General features: G+C 44.7%; 1 protein-coding gene and 1 long non-coding RNA gene across 3 annotated transcripts in view; one reads left to right on the plus strand and one right to left on the minus strand.

Moving 5' to 3' along the window:
• The window catches only part of SMIM36 (small integral membrane protein 36), a 333,253-nt gene that overhangs the window by 231,779 nt on the left and 77,797 nt on the right, over nucleotides 1-23,677 (minus strand). Inside the window, exon 2 of one of the 2 annotated variants that reach the window (XM_085617169.1) lies at nucleotides 14,498-14,591. The exons of the other annotated variant lie outside the window; for it this stretch is intronic. The gene's annotated coding sequence lies outside the window, so the exon portion shown is untranslated. The remainder of the gene's footprint in view (nucleotides 1-14,497; nucleotides 14,592-23,677) is intronic. 2 annotated transcript variants of the gene reach the window in all.
• LOC146810188 (uncharacterized) overlaps nucleotides 2,702-23,677 on the plus strand; it is a 40,970-nt gene continuing 19,994 nt past the window's right edge. Inside the window, exons 1-2 of the long non-coding RNA XR_014966560.1 lie at nucleotides 2,702-2,790; nucleotides 16,620-16,642. This is a non-coding gene — a long non-coding RNA (uncharacterized LOC146810188). The remainder of the gene's footprint in view (nucleotides 2,791-16,619; nucleotides 16,643-23,677) is intronic.

Consider the following 23,677-nt stretch of genomic DNA (forward strand, 5'->3'; position numbering starts at 1 on the left):
CCTTTTCATACCAGTTTTGTGTCTCCTTGTCTCTACTGCAAATGCATATATATTTTCTGAAGTATATGATGTTTATCTAATTCTTCTGGCACAGCCACGACCATTTAAAATACATTTTATTGTAAAACCTTTTACCTGAACAATACCCTGGACATTCGCTTGTCTTCTAAAACACCACAGACTCGACTATAAGTATATTAAGTATAAAACAGATAGGAACATCCAGACACATCTGTTTTGTCCATTTGCATTCTTGCAGCAATTTATGGCAACATGACGATACAGTTGGTTGAACCAGCGCCCGCCATCGTGTTGGTCAGGAGACAGACAGGCAGCGGTATGACCACCCAGTTAGGATGTGAGTGTTGTGGTGGCGGTCGGAAAGTGCTTTTTTTGCAATGCGGCATGTGCTGCGGGCCAGGAAAAGGGCTGCAGCACAAGCCGCTGTGGATTAAGCACTTTGTGCTCACCCATGCAACTTGTGCCAGGCACCATGTGGTGCCTGGCACAAGCTGCATGGATGTGTGTGCGGATACTACATGTGCCCCCAGGACCCCTTAGCAGTGGCCCAAGGGGGCCCTGTATGGGCCCCCCAAAGTCAGTTTCTGTCTGCCTTTTCATGGCAGTCGGACCATCATGAAAAGGCAGTCGGAAAGGGACATCCTAATCCCTACGGCAGTGCCTGCGTAGGCGCCACCTCGATGTAAGGGATAGAGTCCGACCGCCTTTTGGAGGATCAGCGCTATTTCACCCCCGGCCTCCGCTGTCCGACCGCCTGCATTGTAATGCGGAGGTTGGACCGATGGCCTGTATGTCGGTGGGACCGACGGTCTGTCAGTGGTGGTCCAACTGCCATCATAATCAGACCCTTAGAGTCGACAGAAGTGGGCTCCGGGACGTAGCTTAATGGGGGTGTATAGGGTGGAACACCATCCTAATAATTTCCTAGTCGGGTCTTGGCCTGACAATGATTGTCAGATCAGGGAAGAAAATTGTTGCAAAGTAAATCACATCATGCAAAAATATGATAATATAGCTTCAAATTTTAAAATGAAAAAAGGTGTATTTCTTTAAATGCAAAAGCGTTTCTCCTTAGTACTTCAGATTGTAACACAGCATACAGAGGCATTAATTAAAATGATAGTTGTAAAACACGAACTTAGAAATTATAAATGGAGCATCATCATAGTCATTTAAACAGACACAAGATTTTTGTACAGCACACTCCTTTAGCTAACACATTTGAAAGTGATCTCATATGTGATAATCAAGAAGAAGGAGGCGAAATAAAAGGTGAAATAAAATATTTGCCTAGGATCAGGGTATCTCTTCCACATGAGGTTAGAACGTGGGCGCCGGCAGATGGCATATGAAAGCTCAAATATTGGGCCATGGATGGCAGAGTGACCTACAAAAATGAAGCAGGCAAGGATATGATTGGTCCCTGCCCATTACTCGCTCCACATCACTGTGCCAGCTGCACAGTTTTAAGTGGGTTGGGTTTTGCCAGGTCCCACATGCAACTGTGGTAAGCCTTGAGCTAATCCACAGCAATAATGCAGTCCCTCTTCAAATTTCATTACAACTTCATCTTGCATTCGGATCAATGCACAGTGCTGTAGATTCATGCCCCTCTCAGGCCGTGTTTGTGTGCGTGACCAATTTAAACACAGTGCTTCAGCAATTGAAGTTAGGTCTTGATTTATGTGTTCCTTGCTAAAGCATTAGTTTTCTTCTATCACAATCTGCGGGTGTACATGAGAAGTATCAGATACAGGATCAGCATTCCAGTGATTTTATCTGGCACTGTTGGGTCCTAACAAAATCCAGCCTTATTGAATTTCACCAGATTCAATTTGGATCTTCTAAGCCCCCAGCGCATCACCACCTACTTTCCTTCGGCTCTTCCTGTCTGACACCCATCTGTCTCTGCAGTGTGACAGTATGTCTTGGTGCCACTGTTTGTGGTGGTTCCGTACCTACTCAGAGAACAGCAGAGCAAGCAGTTACCATAACTGACAGGTCATTAGCATAACAAAGATTAGCTCTTATAGCGCTTCATGTTGTTTCGTTCTGAAGCAGTGTAAATAATGAATGTTCTTATAAATTGGGGCTCATGGTAAGCACAATTGCTGGAGTCACATTTGCATGTCTGACTCTAGAACTGGCACCGATTCAGTGACAAAATATCGAAGCCACAAATATCGTGGTATATAAATATTGTGCTAAAAATATAACACACAAAATATCTGTATCCTATACTTATAATGAAATTAACACAAATATTTAAAACAAATATCGTTATACACTAATATCGAAGACAAAAATACAGTTTTATAACATATGTATAGTTGAAAATAATAAACATTAAGGGTCTTGATATGAGCTTGGCGGTCCACTGGACAGCCGTATCGGCGATGGCAGTCTGAGTACGGTGAGCATGGCGGTCTGACCCCCATATTATAAGTTGGGCAGATTGGCTTTGTGAGGACAGCCGAGACCACCAGCAGACGGCCGACTGCCGGGTTCGCGGTGGGGGAAAGACAACCACCAAAGGGCAGTACAGGGGAGCTGCACCGCTGTGCATATTTCGAGTTGCCTGATCCACAAGCAGACTGCGGCGGTCCGACTGCATGCTTCAAGTTGGCAGAGATGAAGGATTTAGGGTACGTCCTCACCCCTTTCTTCTTGTTCCAGGCAGAATCCGACGTGGATCCCTTTCTCCAAGTCCCCCTTTCACAGGAGGATCTTCATCCACAGGATTACAACACTGTTTGCATTGATCTTCAGGTGAGTCCTTTTCGAACCATATTCCCATTAACAGGATTGACCACATATGGGCTAAACCATGGTAATGGGTACATGGTATTTTTCCACATTTCTCATTCATATGTATGGATCCGACACGTGCAGTCCAAATGCACACACAGGCATTAATATATTTGTGAAAAAAATCACCACCACCTCCACAGCGCCGGCCCTGTGGTCAACTTGTATTATGGCAGTCTTTGGACTGCCAGCGCCGTGGGCTGCTAGCTGGGGCAGATGCGGTCCTACCACGGTTGGACTGCCAAACTTGTAATAAGGCCCTAAATATATTAATATTTAACAGTAATATAATTAAATATATTTAAATAATTATAAAATATGTATAAATGTTATACTTAATTAAAAAACCATGTATATCTGTGAGTGTTTAGTTAAAGATATATAATTGAAAACTATTATTAAAATAATAATTTTAATTTATATTATAATTTACACATTTTTATGTAAACATAAAAAATATAACAAATAAATATATATAGGGTCAAATTTACTATTCCCACTCCAGTCTGTCTAACAGTAGGGAGAGCGTTGGACTCAGGAGGGGTAAAGTTCACTATTCCCACTCCAGTCTGTGCAACAGTATGGAAAGCGTTGGGCTCAGGAGGGGTACAAATTACTATTCCCACTCCAGTCGGTGCAACAGTAGCGAAAGGGTTGGACTCAGTAGGGGTAAAATGTAGTATTTCCACTCCAGGGGCCCCCAAAATGACTTTCTGCCAGTCTTTCAATTTCGGAAAGGCAAACATGGAATTGCTGTCAGAAACCGATAATGTAATCCCGACAGAGGAGCCGAGGCTGGCCCCACCGTCCTTCAAGGAATTGTAATTCCGCTTCTCTTCTAACAGCCTCTGTGAGCCCATTGCAAGAGGAGAGGAACCCCCCCACGGGTTTCTCTCCAACCCCAATCATCGTAATAAAGCGGTCGGAGGAAAACCCTCGATGTCGGGACTAACGCCTTCCGACAGACTGTTTGAGGCTTTCTGCCCGACATCGAAAGCAGGCCCTTTTATATTTTTAACATCGATATTACTTTCTCTTAAAACGATATTTTTGCACATGATATTTGTGCAGCACAATATTTTTTTTCTCGATATTTTGTCCGAATACCACTGCCACCTACATGTCAACAACATGTTGTGTATCATTTTGAGATGACTCACTGTTATTACTTCTGTTGTAGGCTTCTCTCTTACAGCCAACAGTTGCCAAATCACAGTGTCTTCTCAAAGACTCATGCTTGTCATTGTAGAATCTTACATTACTGGCACATGACTTCTACATGCACATACCACAATTCCCTTTAACTTCCAAGTAACTGTGCAGCATAAGGTTTCTTGGTGTTACTCTGTAACAGTGCTTCCCTACCACGGAGAATTCTTGTGCCTTGTCGCTCAGCAAGTTAGATGTACATGCCCTTCAAAGTCTCTAGCTCTTTTTTACAATTCAGCATGTGCCCAAGGTAACCAGCTCCAAATAATAATAATAAAGGTAATTTACACACTTCCATTCGCATATACATCAATCTGGGCACGTGCGCGCACTCACACACAAAAACCATCTATAAGGGCAGACATCCATACAGACACACAGGCATTCACTTTAACCATGTACACAAGGTGATGTTTATTCCACCCATGTTCACAAACTAACCAACAAAAATCATTGCACAAATAACACAAATCCACAAACAATTTCCTTACACGTGCAGTCTCATAAACATTTAGTTATGTGCACTGCCATCTTACCACTCAAATTCAGAGTTCATCAAAACATAAATTAAGCCTCCCACTCACCCAATTGTCCACCAACTGACACCACCACTCATATCTTCATCAATTTACTTGTGATTAGTACAGCCATTCACCCCTCCACACATAACATAACAAAATTCACCTCTAAGGTTAAATTGTTGAGGAAATAACAGATGTTTGTACGCAATCATCCATACTTAACCATTTTACTTGCTTAACTATCTATGAACTTACCAATCCATACAACCGTAGTGAAACATACCGATCAAATAGGTTAGGGTGTCCGCTGTAGACTGTGCTGTACTTGTTATTTGAGAGAGGAGGCTTCACTAATACTTCCTTGTTTCTATGTGTTCTGTGACAGCAGAAAGATTGTACGGCTAGCAGTAGTATCAGGGAGAGAAGCTTACACTAATATTACCATGATGGCCTGTTCCATGAAGTAGGGAAGCTTGTACTTCTGTCCCTGTGGCTCCATGAGGAATGGAAGCCTGCACTGTTGATGCCTTGCTGTATCGTTTTGATGTGGGCGATGTTGTGCTGTACTTTTTCTTTGAAGATGGAAAACTTGTCAACTCATGTACATGGTGTAACTGTTTTGTGAGGGAGGTAAACTTGTACTGCTAATGCCTGGCTGTGCCTGTTCTGTGAGTGATACTTGCACTGCAGATGATGTGCTGCAACTATTCTGTGAGGGAAGAAAGCTTGTACTCTCATGTTTCTGACGCATTAATCACACACATTGTTGTATACCTGTCTGTTCATGCTGCTTTCCATTATTATTTCACATTAAGGGTGTGTTCTATGGCTGCTACCAGTGTTGGGATAAGGATTTTAGGGGGGCAGAGCAAGTAACAACTGAAAATGTAGTACCAACTTTCTGCTCACTGAAGCCCACATGATCCCAACCAAACTCTCGGAAATGGAGGTCACACAAAAACAGTTGAAATTTCTCTTTCAAGGGCCTCCAAAAATCCACTGGGCAAAGAGAGACAGAGGTAGAGGTAGACAGAGAGCAGAGAGGTTTAGATAACAGAATAGACAGAGGCGAGCTAGATAGAGAAAATGTTCACTTTTGCTGGGGCTCCTGGGCAAATAATCACTTTGCCCATCCCTTAAAACGTCTCTGGGTGGTATATGGGGGTTCTGGTGCCACCATGCACTGCGTTTGACCCAAAGCCCTATTTGCTAATAGCAGTAGGCAGGGATTTGAGCCAAAACTAACTCCTCTTTGAAGCTGGTAAAAAAGAAGAAATGCTTTTATGTCCTTAACCTTTCCCCACTTTGGACTATATAGCACACATCCAAAGTGGGAAAAGTTTTAACGTTGGGCTAAGCATTATGCTTGAAAGGTACCATTCCACTATAAAATGTGTACCGGACATTGACAGGCCAAAACCTGATTAAGGAACTTTTAGAGGTATTTCCCACCCTATACACACCCCCAGAAGCTACGTTCCTGCACACACCCCTAACGTTATTGACTAAGCTATGACCCTGAATGGGCAATCTGTCAAAAAATACAGATTCTGGTCACCACATTCTTCAGTTCCCCAGACAATTGAGCAGTTTTATTTCTGACAGCTGAGCCTCAGCTGGCTCTCTCATTGATAACCCTTCACTTTTCTAGGATTGCCCACTTAATATCTCTGGAAGTTGTGCGATACTTAATAAAAAGTGGTACTGCCACATAGTGAGGAGTACAGCAATACCATCTCCGTATTCCTGCACCTAGTTGAATAGATCGTAACATAAGTTAAAGTTTCTAGGCGCTTTCTGCTTTCACTTTCATTGGAACTCAAGGGGCATAATTCTACCCCCAAAATATCAATCTGTGTGGGAGTGTACCAGTGGAAAGGGGACAATGTTCTCTTTTCAGCAATATATCTTTCTAGGGACTCTCTGCTTAGCGATCGCCCCAGGACAACAAGCACCTAGACAGCATCCTCCCTCTAGACACCAGGGCTTCATTTGTGGGGGGAGGGGAGGCTTCCAAGGGCAAGTGCTCAACTGCCTCCCTAAGGAGTGAGCTATTTAGAGCATTACACCACTAGACCACAATCCACATTTATTTTTGTAAAAATAAGGGATGTGGTGACCCAACCCAGCACTGGTCCATGCCCTCCCATCAAAAGAGGCAAAACAGTATTTTTGCTGAGGGGAGGAGAGCATAGAGTCCACTATACACCAGCAAAGAAAAAAACAAACAGAAGGGATGGGAACGTCAAAGCCGTACATCAGAAAGTGCCTCAGCCCATAATGAGCCCAGCTGTCCTTCTGTCCACATCGAAGGCAGATTGAAGTGGTTACCCCAATCTGCCTCCCCAGGTGGTAGGGAGCTATTAGACAGCATGGAAAAAAGATCAATAAAAAACAAGGTGAGGAAGTGGACAACCCAGGCACCTGGCTTTGCCTCCCATCCATAACAGACCTAGCAGTCTTTCTGATACACAGCAGGTCAGATTTGATGATTTAGCTCCAATTTGCTCCTCAGGGGAGACAGAAAGCCCTATAGACACCAAGGATCATGTTTACTTCAGAAAGAAATATAGAGTGTGTCAGCTCTTCCAGCTTTGGGGCCTAAGCCTCACCACTAAAGCACCAATAGTCTTTCTGACCCCACCCCATGGGTGGTTTTATTCCTAATCTGCCACTCTCTGTGTGAGCCAAAGCCCACTGTACCCACAGATATTTTTTAAAGAACTGGGTGGGGTCGGCCTGTACAAGGCCATATTCTCACCCCTACAGTCTCAAATGTATTTCTGTCCCCCTTGAGGAGTATTGGATTTCAACCCCTAGTCTGCCAGGGTGGCAGAAAGCCCATTGGATGCCAGGTATGTTTTTCAAAATGGTGTGGAGACTGGGAGAAGTGTGGTAATAGAGGAAAGTAAAACATTTGTTATTTCAATTAAATTTCTCATCATTGTTGGCTTCAAACATAAGTCAGTGAGTTAGAAAAATAAACTTTGCAAAATTCCCTCTGAAATCAAATGATAGTGTGAGTAACTGTAAATTCAGAGTTCAACACTTACCACTATTCTTAAACACAGTATCTTGGGCAATTTTCTAAAATGCATAGGTTGCCTGAATCCCTAGTCTTCATTCATTAGGTTTTACTTGTTGTAGTTCTACATGGTTGGTACACAGCAATTTATCAAACTCTACACACCCCTGTGACCATAAGAGGTAGTATTTTTTATTCAAACATTTAGTGCCAGATTTCTATGTCAGACGGAAAGCCATCCACTAGCTAGTCGAAGGCTTTCTGCCCGACATCAATGGTTTGCCTCCAACCGCCTTCTTACAATACCGGTGGTTGGAGGTAAACCCATAGGGAGATTCCGCTGAGCCCTTTGGAGCGCCGGAAGGACTCATTATCCCATAAAGACGGCAGAGCTGGAATGATGATGTCACTTTTCGTCAGCCTTAACATGTCGGCCTTTGCGACATGAAAATACTGACACAAAGTACATTTGGGGGCCCCTAGCAGGGCCCCTGTCGCTCCATGGACCCTGTCATGGGGCATAGGTGCCCCCCTAAATATCTCTGGACTGTGTGGCAGGCACCGCATGGCACCTCCCAAATGGTGCAGGGATGTTTACAAACATCCATTTTTCAATGGCAGCTTGTGCTGCAGGCCCTTTCAGCCTGCCACACAAGCTGGCATTGAAAAATTGATGTTTCTGACCGCCCATAGGGTGGTTGCATCCAAATAGTGCAATTGGAAACACCGAACTATGGTCGGGCGGTTGCGTCCACCCGTTATCATAATCAGGCTCTTAGTTTCTTTGTGAGAGCCATGAGTGATCTACTCAAATGACCTCTTGATAAATTTGGAACTTTTAACAAATGTTTAACCGTAACGAGTTCACTGGTCAGATTCTCACCTGTTTCTACCACAAATTACAAGTAGGTACAAACCATAAAAACATTGGAAAATCCACAAGCACTTAAATAAATGAAGGAACTGTGTTTTTTTGTTGTTGTTTTTTTTAAATTATTTTTTTAACACTTGGCATTCTTGAAAGCTAGGAAGATAATGAACTTAGCATAGCAAACCCGGATACTGTTAAAATTGCCAACTTGTGGGAAAGGATGAAATTTGCCATGAATTGCAGGTGAAGCAGAAAGTGAGCCAAGCATTAAAAAAAATGGCTGTGAAATAGGGCAGAAAAATCATCAGCAACTGGGGGCTAGTTGTGTAAACATTCCAGCTGATTCAGTGAGAAGTTTCTCTCTTTCGTGTTACTTTACTTCAGTGCCAATAGATGCTGACCAAATCACTCAATCTCCCTGTGCCTAAAGTTGTAAATATGTGACAGTTGAAACAAAAATTAAATAATCATGTAAGCCAAATGTTTATGAAAAGTTGGCACAATGCACATAAGACCTGGACCAGAGGAAGTAGATACATCAAGGTTTATTCCTAGAGAAACAGAAACTCCATCCACACCTATCTCCAGCTTGCTACCACACCCCACAGGCATTTGAAAGATAACATTCCACATTCCAACTGGCAGGCAGGAGACAGAGGCACAGATTCAAATGCAAACACTAAACTAATACAATTATGCGTACAGAAATGACATATATCACACATCTTTCCCCCAACAAAACAAGCAACAACTAACCCGCTAACGAAGCAAGTGCCTTAACCATTCACACATAACCTGTTAAAGTTCCACATGCGTCCATCTTTCAACTTTGCAGCTCCTTTCAACACTTTGATAACCCAGTTCCTGTGGGGAAGCAAGGAAAAATGATGGAGGAGAAACGTTTGCTAGGAGATACCTTGTAAACATAGGGACACACAGAACCAAAAAGGTGATACTTTATGATTTTCAGCAAACCAAAGACTGCAAGGGAGCACACTAAGAGAAAATACCAGTTAATGCTGTACCGCAAAGTTGCTGACCGGAAACAGTACCATAAGTCTGTTGTTTCTTATTTTATCCCAACCCCCCTTACCCACAAGGGCTGCCCCTTGTTTAGGGTGAAGCTTTTCCTTGAAGGGGCCAGGTCCTGTAGGGATAGAAGGTCCAGCATCAGTCCACTGTCATCTCCGCGGTTGGAACTAGGTGAGTGCATGACACATAGGGCATCAAATGCAAAAACAACAGGGTGATGGATGGAATGCTTGAATTTATCTCAGCCACTGGCAATCACTCAGGTAGCATCCCAAACCATTCTTTTTCACCCACCATACTACCTCAGTTTAGATTAAGCCATATGCAAATCTATCTTGACCATGTTACTCATAGGAACAGTCCAGCCCAAATTGCCAGGCCAGGTCCTCCCTGAACTGGAACACAAGCAACCTAGAACCCGTTTTGCCTTTGTTATGGGATCTTCAGCCATAGCTGGGTCCAAATTGCATATAGATGGGTCCAAACTGAGGTGGCATGGTGTGCAAAATAACAATGGATTTATATGTGGCCTCAAGTGATTACCAACGGCTGGGATTAATTCAAGCATTCCATCCATCACTGTTTTGTAAACTTTCTTTTAAAATCTGACTATACCATTAAAAAGGAATTTTAATTACAATTCATAGATACGAAACATGAAATGTGTTTCTGTCCCCGATCAAATGTTAGCACTTATTAAATGTAATAAGGTAACCTGGTGCCATAGGTCTCATATTGGTGAAAAATAAATGTAGGAGCTTTTCACTACAAGGGTATGTAAACCTTAAAGGGACATATCCAACCTTTTAATTACAATGTGCCCTGCCCTCTGGGCTACCTAGGGCCTACCTTAGGGTGCCTTGTATGTAATAAAATGGGATTTTTGGCCTTGAGAAAGGGGTTATTTTGCCAAGTCAAATTGACAGGTCAAAACTGCATTCAGGCTGTAATGGCAGGCCTGGGACATGTTTTAAGAGGCTACTTAAGTGGGTGGCACAATAAGTGCTGGAGGCCCACTAGTAGCATTTAATTAACAAGCCCTGGGTATAAGTTATACCACTCTACAAGAGACTTATCAGTAAGTTAAATAAGCCAATGAGGTGTAAGCCAATTTTACCATGTTTAGGTGAGTGAACACAATTACACAGAGTCCTAAAGCCAATAAAAATGATTTCAGCCTACCAAAATGGAGGGAAAAGGCAAAAAGGCAAATGGTTTGTGGGTGACCTGCAGAGAGTGCCAATGCTGGTGTATCTTTCTTTACTTCTTCACCACTTTGTTTTGATGCCTAAATGGCTACACGGTGGCTGTAGATGTTAACACTGATAACATACCTGCAACTTCTACTCACTACAAGAGTACTAGCTTATGTTCTGCCATTACCCCATATCTCATTTATCACCCATTCGGCCTTCAGGGAATGTAACTAGACACCATATTTCTTGCGTAAATCAAGGTCATAGGGATCATAACCTGGTACAAGGTTAGTCATACACTAACACAAACCAAAATATTGTGAAGGATCAATACTTCACAGTTGCCACCATCTCCCTCGATACAGCCTACCTCTGCCAACCATTCCACCAGTACAGTTCAACACATAAACTGACTCTCAATAGAAAACTTAACTACCGCTCGGCATAATTCACATGAGAAATGTGACTGCTCAGCTCATACCTTTTTTTACACTTTACACTCACTGGCCACTGACTAATGTCACAAATCTCTTATCCACATCTAAAAAGACTGGCTTGACATTAAACTGAAGCTAGATAACCTGCATGAAATGATACAAAGTCAAAGCACACTGAACATCTCTCTATTTCCCACACACACTCACCTTCCTGCTTTCCTAGCCTTCTAATGTACACCGCAATCACCACGCCTAATTCTGAAGAGCCAAGCTCTCACACACCATCCACAATGCTTCAGAGTATTCATCCTTGCATACTACAAAAATTAATAACTCCTATACTGTCAGAGGAACCCTTCTATACCGCCCCCCAGGCTCTCGTTCAGGATTTCTCACCTCCTTAGACAGCCTGTTGGAACCCGTGGTAGGAGAAAAAGATTTCACCATGTTAGGTGATTTTAATTTTCATTTGGAAAATCTTGACAAAGACACAACTACCCTACTTACTGAGCTAGAGACGATCTCCCTTCGACAGCTGATCACCGGTCCTACACACAAAGCCGGTCATACGTTTGACAGGCTCTTCACTAGCAACCCCAATTTATCCATCACTAAAACATTACCCCTGACCTGGACTGATCACTGGGCAGTGTTATTTACCATCCAGGTACAAAAAAACGCCCCTTCCACTATTCATAGCAGGCCCAAACAATTCAGAGCCTGGAGCCAAATAAATCAGCAGCTCCTTAGTGCTCAACTGTCAGCATCTAACTACGAGCCTATAGCCAATCCTACACTAGCCTCCTCTAAATACTCCAACTGGTTAAACAATGCAATTAATGTACTGGTACCCCTAAAAAATCTGTCAAAAAACAGAACTTCTCCTTCAGCGCCTTGGTTTTCCGAGACCCTAAGACTGGAGAGGCAACGCTGCAGGAATCTTGAGAGACACTGGCGCAAGGATTACAACATCACTGATAAAATACGATATAAAGAGGCAATACACCAATACAAACTCCTCCTAATCTCTGAGAAAAGTAAATATTACACCAATCAGATAGAAGGAGCCCAAGACTCCAATAAGAGTCTCTTTCAAGTAGTTCTTAAATTATCTGGATCTACAGCAAATCTCTTGCCCGCGCCTACCCAAGATCTATGCGATGCCTTGGCCACTGCATTTCAAGATAAAGTCAGCAAAATATACAACAATTTCACTACGCAAGTAAGAGACAATCATTTAATCCTTTCGGGAAATAACAACAACTCCCCTTCTCTTTCACATTTTCATCAGGTCTCAACTGAGTTAATTAAAAATCACATCCAAACAATAAAATCGGGTTCTCCAACAGACCCTTGTCCTCCCTCGGTCTTAAAGCTCATCCCTGACTTATTAGCTCCTAATCTCACAGACATTTGAAACGCCATGTTTAATACAGGCACCTACCCCACAGTCTGGAAAAGGGCAACCATCAAACCGCTGCTGAAGAAGCAAAATCTTGACCCACTAGACACCAAGAACTACCGACCTATCACAAACCTCCCTTTCCCAGCTAAAGTCTTTGAAAAAATTATGAATACGCAACTGGTCGACTACATTGAGGAAAACAATCTTCTAGATGAGACACAATTTGGCTTCAGAAGGGGCCAAGGGACGGAAACTGCCCTTATTAAGGCTGCAGATGAAATCAAAGCCGCTAGGGATCATGGTGGATCAGCAATTTTGATATTGCTGGATCTATCAGCGGCTTTTGACATGGTCGATCATACCACCTTGATCGACCGTGTCTCAAACTTAGGTATTAACTCCAAAGCAAAGGAACTCTTGGCCTCCTTCCTATCTAACCGCTCACAGTCGGTGAGTTTCGGCGATTTCAACTCTCCTCCATTTACCCTCCCGTGTGGAGTGCCACAAGGATCATCCTTGAGTCCGACACTATTTAATATCTATGTGTCGGACCTGGCCAAGGTAATTAAAACCCATGGAATTAGACTTACAACCTATGCCGATGACACACAGCTGGTGCTCACAATTAACAATGACGGAGAAGCAATTGCAGCCAATTTCCAAACTGGCATGCTTGCCATCAGTTCTTGGATGGATGAGAATTGCCTAAAGTTGAACTCCAACAAAACGGAGGTAGTACTATTTGGCAAACTACATCCAGCTTGGTCCCCTACTTGGTGGCCAACCACCTTGGGACCTCCACCTACTCCTGTACCCAAAGCTAGAAACCTAGGGGTCATATTCGATGACAAGCTATCCTTCCTAGCCCACACAAACACCATTGTCTCATCCTTCTTCATTCTCAGAATGATAAAAAACTACTCCCGTTCCTTCCCCCAAATGCAGGAAAAACACTGGTTAGCATGCTAGTATTCTCAAAAATTGACTATTGCAATGGCCTGTTCCTGAATGCCCAAAAAAAGATCATTAAGAAATTGCAGATGGTGCAGAACGCCACGGCCAGACTGATAACAGGTACTCCCAAGTACAACTCGATCTCCCCGGTGGTCCGCAAGCTGCATTGGCTACCAATATCTAGCCGCATCAAGTTTAAGGCCCTCTGCATTGCCTTTAAGGCCATTCACAACTCAGGACCAGACTTTCTAAAAAAAGCCTTCCGGCCCCATGTGCCTCATCGAACCTTACGCTCTTCAACGGCTAATTTGCTCAAGGTTCCTCGCACATATAAGGCATCCTGGGGTGACAAGATGTTCACCATTGCCACCACTAAGCTATGGAACTCTCTCCCCAACACCTAAAAACATGCCCAACATTAACTGCTTTTAGGAAACTTATAAAAACGTGGCTTTTTAATCAGTGAGCACCTCAATAACTTCTTACTCATTCTGTCCGTATCGCCGAGACACCCACGGGTATTTGTGCGCTCTATAAATTGTTTAAATAAATAAATAAATAAATACCACTAAAACTCCCTGTGCAAGTGAATATTATGCTATGTGATAATAGATCCCACAATGTATCTAATTCCCACAATCTACAGAGCTAGATATCCTAAATATAAAGATCAATCTACCTAATTAACCTCAGAAGAACTGCCACCTCGCAATCCAGTAGCCTGCAAATAACTTAACACTTGCCCTTCTGACCTTTGGTCCCCAATGCATCTCTCATTTCTGCTTTCATTTAGCACTGCAAGATTAGTGCTACTGCACTCTTAGTCATCCATGCCAATATCATGCTCCTATGATGCAATGTTCCCCACCACTATAGAGCAGAAATTGGAAGGGGTGAGCTTTATCCACGAGGAGTCACAAAAGTGCAAATTAATTAACTTAATACATTGCAACTTGTTCCATTTCCTCAATCTGGAGGTTGCAATATGGCACCTAAATTTGTGACGCTGAATACCCACCTGGCAGCAAGTTTTACTGATGGTTTCCTTGATTACAGCACTGCTCAATTCACCTCCTCTTCTGATCAGACTTCCCAGGAAGATTTCATCCTTGCTGTGAAAAAGATAAAGACGCCCAAACATGACTTTGCTAATCCTTTTTACTGGAGAGCAATCTAATAAAACATTCACCTATACTATCCACGATAGGAGCTCGACCCCAGATTTGAAGATCATAAGGTAATACCACATTTAAACCACTAACACTCTCAAATAGGATTGGTCAGACTTCTTTTTCCTTCCTTCCAAAATCCTCACCTTAACATAATTCCCATGTTAAACTAGAGACAGTAACGAGATACTATAAACAAGCATTGCCAAACAAAAATAAGACTGATTTTAATGTTAAGATATGCAAACATGGTCAAGCACAAATGTGCACCAACCATTTTTGTTGAATCTCTCTGCAGTCTGTTTCTTACTGTGACCCAGTAAAAAAGGCTTGCCAAGGGACAAAAACTAAAAATGGTGTGTGATGGTCCAAACAAAAAATATTTTCCTCCTACATTGCTGCACTGCAATCATCTGAATTACTTCCCCTTTGTAGGTCCTAGACAGCTATTACTGGCAAAGACACCTTGGGATAATTTTATTGGAGAGAGATAAACTTTCTGGTTATAAAATGTTTCCAGGTGGTTTATGATACCCTTAGAACTCAGCAGACTGGGGACAGTCACCATAGCTGTTCCACAGCCTATGCCTCCTCCGATTCCATGACACTGATCCTTGCATACCAGCTCCACCTGATGTGGTACAAATCTCCAAAAGTAGCAAGGTCAGGAAGTGGAAGTGCCATGGTGAGGCCTTTGCCCAGTGTTCTTATCACCTAATGGTAATTATTTACAACAAGACACACATTCATTATATGTGGCAATATTTTCATGTCTCTAAATTGAGCTTCTAAGTGAAATCAAAGGGGCTTATTACCAGGGCGGTCGGAATGCCTCCAACCGCCATCGTCCATTTCAACCTCGACTGGCTGATTATGATTCAGCCGGTCAGAATTGAAACCGGCTGGCCCATAATCCCATAGAGTGGCCTTTCCACCCTTGGCATTACAATGCATGGTTTTTGGCAGGGTTTCCATGACGGCCTTTCCGACATGGAAACCCTGATGGAAAGCATGTTTGGGGGCCCTGTTATGGCCCTGCTTCTGTGTCATCCCTCCAGTTGGGGGCTGAGGGGGCACCTATAGTGCCCCCCCTGTTAATTCCTGAACACTGTGGCAGGCACCTTGAGGTGCCTGCCACAGGGTACAGGGATTAACACCACCTCCCACTTAACTATGTGAGCATGTACTACGGCCGGTTCACGGCCGTAACACATGTGCGAAATGTGGGAATGCATCTTGTGAGGAGGTCAGGACCGCCGACCTGAGGTCGGTTGGTCCCGTTTACGAGACTTGTCAGGCTGATGGACGTCCGCTCATCATCATAATCGGCACATAATCCTCTAAGTGAACTCTGACTTGAAGTCTTGCCTTAGAATGGAAATCTGTCTGCTATTTTCATGGACTGTCCATGATTCCATATCAGTGCCTATTGTCCGTAAATGGTCATATTATGGACAGCGTTTGTCCATAATTTTAAAGATGTTGAATTAAAATGAGAGCGGCTTGCTGAGAGCCAATCAGTGCAAGAAATTAGCTGGATCTAGCTGGCCCCAGTGAAATGTGCTGAATACATTCCGCAGTGCTTGCACTTTGTCTGCTTTCCATTAGGGGCGGCAATCTGCAGGGGTGAGGGATGTTTCATATTTTCTCTTGGAGCTAGGCACAATACAAAGACCTCACGTAAAAGCCCATCAGCCAAATTTTGGAGCCTCATTCTGCCTGGGTGTTATCTGGAGACTACCACCTAGAGTCCAGTGCCAGGCAGGGAAACAAGGGCACTTGCCGTGTTGCCAACCTTTCAACTGCTCAAGAGACACTATGACTTGGAGTTAGGTTTTTGACTTTGCTCAACCCTTGTATGTTAGAGATATGCATGCATTGTGATCTATCTGATGTATGTGACTGTGTAACTACATGAATATGATTTCAATTGCACTTACTAAATTGTTTTCTATTAAATTTCTTTTATAGCACTACTAATCCTAATTTAAGAGGTAAGAGCACTTTTCATCACACACACATTATACAGACACTAAGAATCATACAGGTGTATACATCAATTTGCATAAAATGGTACTTAAGAGAAGGAGGTATACAAGGTGTAGGAGTCACACAGCATCCATATTTGTAGTCATTATAGGATATGAGTGCTTGGCCTGGAGATTTCCAAAGTCAGGATGTAGAAAGTAACATTTGTCTGTAGTAATAAGACATTATTACTATCCAAAGGGATCAAATTTTAGCAACCCTAGAATACAAATAGTTTGAGGAAAAAACACAATAAAGTTCTTAAGCCACCCTTGCAGTTTGCATGCAGCTTCCTGATGTCGCTTCACAGCTCACTGTTGTATATTAGAAGGATTGTAATTTACGAACCTCCGGCAATAAAATAATCTCTGTGCAGGTCCGCACTGGCCGTAGCGGGCACCGGACAATCCCCCAGTGCGCCGCACTGGTGGGGGCCGATTTTGGGCCCCTCGGGGTCGTTTTTGTTACAGGGCCGTTTTTGCAGCATAGCTGCAAAATCGGCCCTGTAACAAAATCGGCCGAAAACCGGCCCTGTCAAAGAGCTTGGTGGCAACCCCAAACCCCGGGGCGGGGGCCGGCCGAGCACTCTGCCAGGGCTGGTTTTGGTTCCCAGTTCGGCCCTGTCTCTGTGACAATACCAGCAACAGTTGGGATTTATGTCAGGCACATTTACTCTATGTGCTACATTATACTGTCACAACAGTGACTAGGCAACACACACACACCTCTCTAACATGTACATTAATCACCAGTGTTGTTTTACCATTATGATTCTCCCTTGAAAATTGCTGGACACGCAAAGATCTCTGCAGCAGGTGCCATAACCTTGTAAGATATTTTAAAATGCAGACTGCACGTGCTCTATTAAGTGGCTAGAACAGGTTTACTAGCACATGTGTCCTTGTTACCAATTTCAATCGTAGCAGAGTTTTTAAGAACTGTGTACTTTGACTGGTAGACTCCACTTTTCATTGTTCTGCCCCTTGTGACTCCACTCCTTTCTGCTGCCACAGCATGACACACAATATTTGGGCCTCAAGAGTAATTATTTTCCATTTTCAGCAACGTTGTCAATCATGTGTCTGTATAAACCATTCAATCACCACTCTGCATTGAGGCCACCCTGACCCGACCTGTAATTGGTTACTACGGAGTATATTGACAAGAATTGCCGCTAAGCAATTTTGATGTTGCTAAGCAGCAATACTTTTACCGCTATCGATCGCCGAAATTCTTAGCCATGTTTGCTACGTATTTACAGTACATTGTTACATGGCGTTAAGCAAAAATTGCCACTACCTCTAGTGTCATGGTCTTAAAATTCTTGACGCTAGCATGAATAAAGTGACAGCTGACCAATTAGCGGCAAAACAATTCACGTTGTCAACCCAATGTCACTTTTCAGCCTCTAGAGGCAAAAAGAGCTTGCAAATACCCCTCTAAGGAAAAAAGAAAATAAAAACACCAGAATGCAGAACGGAGCAGCCAGGACCAAGTTCAGCACAGGTCACCAACCCCTCCAAACCCCCCAACAGCCAGGATGACCAGCCCGAGTCCCAGGGGAAGAGCAAATGCAGAATCAAGGCCTCATTTATGAAAAGTGGCGCATCGCTGGGGACAAACAGTGATGCAGCACCATGGCGGCTGATGCCTGGAAGTGCAGACAGTCCCCAGGGCCTGGAGGCCTTGCTGGGCCTGCGTCTGAGACCCGGAGTGGGAGGTGTCGGTGCTGTGGAGTTACTATGGCCTGACCATGCAGGCCGGCTGCATCGGGCCCGAGTCTGTGGCCCGTGGCGGTATACATTGAGGCATCGGTGATAGCCCTTACCTGGTGGCGAAGTCTGGATGGAATCACATTACTGATCTTTGTGAGAAGACCGCCTGGTGCCCCTTGGAGCTGTGATCGGTAGAGGTGCTCCTGCGCAATGACGTAGGGAGGTCTGCTTTGCATAACACATGCCACCACTACACCGGGGTGCACGGAGGAGATTGCCAATATGGGGCCGTGCCTCTCTGTATCACAGGACGGGGGAGGTGGCACTGCCTGGATGCTGTGAAAGGTGAGGCCCTTGAGCTGCACCAAACTTGTGTAGCCTTGTTGCATCACCTGCATTGGGCTGTTCCGCAGTAGACTTGGTGGCGACTGCTGTACCCAGGCTTGTGAAATCCAGCCTGGCTGAGGCACAGATTTGGAGACAGCACAGCAGATTGAGCCCCAGTGACAATGTCCAGGTGAGGTAAAGGTGGGATGGGCAGCAGAGCAGGTGCGAGGGTCGTGTCGGGCCCAGGCCTAGCGCCTGTGGGTGACGCACACTGTACCCTGAGCAATCCCTGCGCTGGGGCAGACCCACATCGCCGAGAACACCGCACAAGACTGGTGGTGTACTCCACTAATTGGCTCAAGTCGCTGATATCGGCTGTTGGTGGCAGCAGGTGCCAGGGGTATAGCGGTTGGTTTGGGCCCAGGCTATTGGGCATGCAGCTTGATCTGCTGTTACTCGCTTGGTCACTGGGGAACACGGAATCTGGTTGCCACTGTTAGATCGGAGGAGGCGATCGGCTGGTGCTGGCTTTCCTCACCCCCTTTTGGTGCGCTTTTGGGTGTACGGGGGATTTTCCTCGGTGCTGCCCGAACTAAGACTCCTGGCTAGCATACACCTGACTTGAGGAGAGGGGCCGGCTGGTCACACTGCACTGCACCGCAAGTCGTACATAGTGCCTGGGTGTCTGGCGCAATGATGGCCCATCTGCACAATGGGGCTGCGTCGACACCTGGCTGCTCCTCCGTGTTGGTGGACCAAGCGGCTGGAGAGGTGGCAGTGGACACCCTGGACTCCAAACTAGACTCTGTATTTGCGGCTGTGGAGAAATAGGTTCCTCCCTCTAACAAATGTGCACTTCCCTTGCAGGCCACATCGACAAAATCACAGTCGACTTCTCCTTGGAGCACGCAGATCATCGCAAGCTCACTGGCAAGGTACACGACATTGAGCAAGAACTGGCCGAAGTCCACCGTATAACCCGTACCACAGTGTTGGAGGTACAGCAGCTAATGGCACATGTGAAGTCATTAGAAAAAAGAGCATAGGATGCGGAACAATGTACGTGTGGTGGGGCAGAAGGAGCGATTACAGTGGCATATACTGAGACATGGTTGCGTGACCTACTGCCAGCAGGTGCACTCTCCTCATTCTGTGTTGTGGAGCGGGCCCATCAAGTGCCGGCAAGCCATCCACAGCCAGGGACCAGTCCTAGACCCTTTCTCTTCCGCCTCCTACAGGGATCGTGATGCTGTCCTGAGGGAGGTACGCACGCTGGGGAGGTGAAAGTGGATAATGCCACAGTACTTTTCTTCCCTGACTACGCCACAGGGTGAAGAGGCAGAGGGGGTCCTTTCTAGTAGTTAAGCAATGCCTCCGAGACTTGTTCATCAAATATTACCTCCTCCTCCCTGTAAGGCTGAGAGTGGTCTAAGAAGTTAACATGCGATTCTTTGACGCTGCTGAACAGGTCTGGACCTGCCTGGAATCTACTAGTCGCCATGTGCTGCAGACAGGGAGTGAAGGGTCTGTGCAACAAGCTGTCATTTGCAGAGCCAGTCATAGGGGGAGGCGAAGGAGGAGCAGGCGTCCCCAATCACAACTGTAAGCCACCTCCAATCCGGTGCAGGTTATCCAAGAGAGGCGGAAGACACTGCATGCGGCGGCAACGATGCACGATTGCACTCAGGGACAGGATTCCAACACTTACCCCTGAATGCTCCCCCAGCGATCATGGCTCCACTGCGACGGGCGGCCCCCAGTTGTGACTCCTCAGAAGGCAGATGACCAAATTTAAGGTTGACTGGTTGTGCGTCTCTCCTTCTTCCACGGTTCCAGACGGCTCTGGAGAGTTTATGGCTTTCTGTGGTTATGGTTGTCCAGCTTCCTGTTGCTGACGTTCTGGTCTACCAAAGTCAGCACTTAGAGGGAATCTGGTCCAGTCATCACCCAAAGGGAATGGAGCAGTTGTGATGCATGACAGGGGTGGCTGTCACCTTGGTGCTCCTAGCTGCAATGGCAGGAGGTCCATGGCATTGTGAACCTTGCTAAGGATGAATTATCTAAGGGCCTAATTGTACTTTTTTGACGTTCCGGTGGCACAATACTCCACAGCATATTTACAAGCCCACGTAGAGCTACTTTAAGTGGCTTTTCTTGGCCTTGTGAAGATGTGCCCCTTTCACGCATAAGACTGTGTGAAAGAGGCATTCCATGGGTGTTGCTGTTGGCGTTCCCACAAAAAACCCATGGAAGCATTCCCAGATTTACAAGAAACCGTAAACCTGGAGAGACATCAGGATCTAACACCACCCCAAGGGTGGCGTTTGGGAAATGCAACGAGGATAAATGTTTTTCATTTCTCCTTTTTTTCCTTTTTCTATGTGTGCATCATTCTGCAGCACACATAGAAAGAGAAAATCGGCTGGGACGCCTTCCTGCACAACATCAATCAGCTCTGCAATGCAGGCACCCTTGCACCATGAAGCAAGGGTGTTGCATTAGCGCATGCAGTAATTGTGCATCTACTAGGGGAAAAAGACAGGAATGCGCCCTCTCTTTTTGATAGGGCACATTCCTCCCCTTATGTTTTGTCACAGGACAACGCAGCAAGATTCCTTGCAGTGCTGTCCTGCACGCACCAGTACCTCTTAAATGAGACCCCAAGTGTGTTTGTGCCATTTTAAAGACCAGCTATTTTCTGACGTTAAGAAACTGCAGCTAATCGGATTTAGCTGCAGTTTTTCATTGTTTGTGACATACAACAAAATGCCTACCTTGCATCTCATTTTCGGTAAGTCACGCTAACGTGCCACTCTGAAAAAATCACGTTAACGCTGAAAAAATGCTGCAAACAAGACTTTGTGGCAACTTGTAAACATGGCAATCAAAAAAGCTGCTGTGCCATCAAAAAATGTATAATAGGGTGGCGTTAACTCCTTGTAAATATGCTCCTAAGTTGCAGAGTCAATCCTGTGGTCATTTGATGGCAGGCTTGGACTTTCTTCCAGGATTCTGAGCCTCCTTTTGGCCTCCATTTATTTTTCGGCCGATGAGCTGATGTACTCTGGACCTGTCCTTTCATGTGACCAGACAAATGAGGCAGCAATGCAACCAACACCTGCTTTCTCTCCACACACACCACCAGCAGTGCACTGCCACTTCACCACAAACAAGCTCAACCAGTGGTGCACCTCCACTACCACTTCAGAGGGACCCCCAGCAGGAATTGCCAATACTTGATTTTTACCGTGCAGTGCCAGCACTAGATCATTCACAGGGTGTGCCAGCACTTAGCCCTCAGCTTGGAGAATTAAGAGATTGCCCTTACCCTGAAGTTCCCATCCAGTGCCCCTGACATGCAGTGCCAGGCTTGTGCTCTCAGGATTCAGTGACAGCACTGGGCCTTCCCTGTCCAGTACCAGCTTTGGCCCTCACACTGCACTGGTTATGCTCTTCCTATAACATACTGGGGCTCCAGGGATCTACATTGTGTTCACACCAGGAGCCTCTCATCTCACAGAACACACACACTGTAGTGACAGCCCAGGACCCATAGCATGCAGTAGCAGCACTGAACCCTTTCTTTGCAGTGCCAGCTTTTGACCTCACTTTGCAGTACCAGCCATGGCTCTCATAATGCACTGGTTTGTTAATCTTTTTCATACTACAAAAAGCCCTTAAGGACCTACATTCAACTTAGATTAGGAGTAATAATGACACACAGATACGCCATGCCTTCCACGGTCGACACACCATAATTATTTCCCCTTTCGATTTCACCCGTGCTATTTTCTCTGCAGAGTGGTATCTGCAATTGTCTTGTAAAAGATATTAGAAATTAATCCATCCAACCTTACTTCATGAGGCCTTTATGGTCCTAGTTTGTTTTTTTAAGTTGGACAAACATCTTATTTATTCAGCCTTTCATTTTGAAATTCCACTTTTTTCCTTAATTTCCTGTCTTTTGTATCTCTCTTACAGCAGTGGTGTTTAAGTCTGTTAGCTGGGAATGTGGATTCAAGAGCTTTTGTACAAAGGAGGTCACCAAGATGATTAAAAGAAAATAGCTAAATAAATATAAAAACACTGAATTAGCATGGCTCTGTGAATTGCACCACCTCACTGCATTTCTGAAGCTGGAATTGGAAAATATGGCTCTGAAAACAAGTTTTTGAGCTTTTGTATGAAGGTGAGCCTGGAGCGAGGTTATGAACCTGGTAGAAAGGTGGTTGTCTTTGCTGCATTGAGCGTGGTTTTCCTCTATGGTGAGTGGCTTTTCTGTATGGTGCATGACTTTCTGGTGAAATGGCTGGTCTTGTTGCAAGGTTGTTGGTCTTGTTGCATGGTGGCAAGCTTTGTTATGAAATTGTCAGCTTTGTAGGGAAGGTTGTGAATTGGTTTTGTTACCATGTGGTTGGCTTGATTGCATGGTGATTACCCTTGCTGCAAGATGGATGGCTTTCTTACTGGGTGAGCAGCTTTGCAGTGAGATTACTGGCATTGTTGAAAATGTCAATTTACAGTGTATACCATAGTTCAGATTCTTAACCTGCAAAGTTTTGGCCTCCTGCTGTGGTTTCATGGGCTCTATATAAGGCTTTTGTAGGAGGAATAAATGGCATATCCAGGGATATTTTTTAGCTGGCACATGAGTTAATGGGAAGCTAGAGTAGAAATTTGAGTGTCATCTGAGAGGCGTTCTGCTGCTGCTTTCACACTATCAGCTCTGTAGCAGTGTTCTGTTAGAGGTTGGAGGTAATTTGTCTGACAGTCCAGAGTAGAAAGAATTAACTTAGCCAGTTGAAGGTGGACTACTTCTCCAAGATGGCTACGGGAGAGTAGGAGTGCAAGAAGGCAGACGTAGTGGTGGACAACTGAGGACATGTGTGTGTTAATGGTGAATTTGGAATCAGGAATGTCTTCTATTTTTTCACCTTGATTAGAGGGAGGGGCGTGGAT

Source organism: Triturus cristatus, chromosome 7 (assembly GCF_964204655.1).
Source record: "Triturus cristatus chromosome 7, aTriCri1.1, whole genome shotgun sequence".
NCBI classification, from domain to species: Eukaryota; Metazoa; Chordata; class Amphibia; order Caudata; family Salamandridae; genus Triturus; species Triturus cristatus.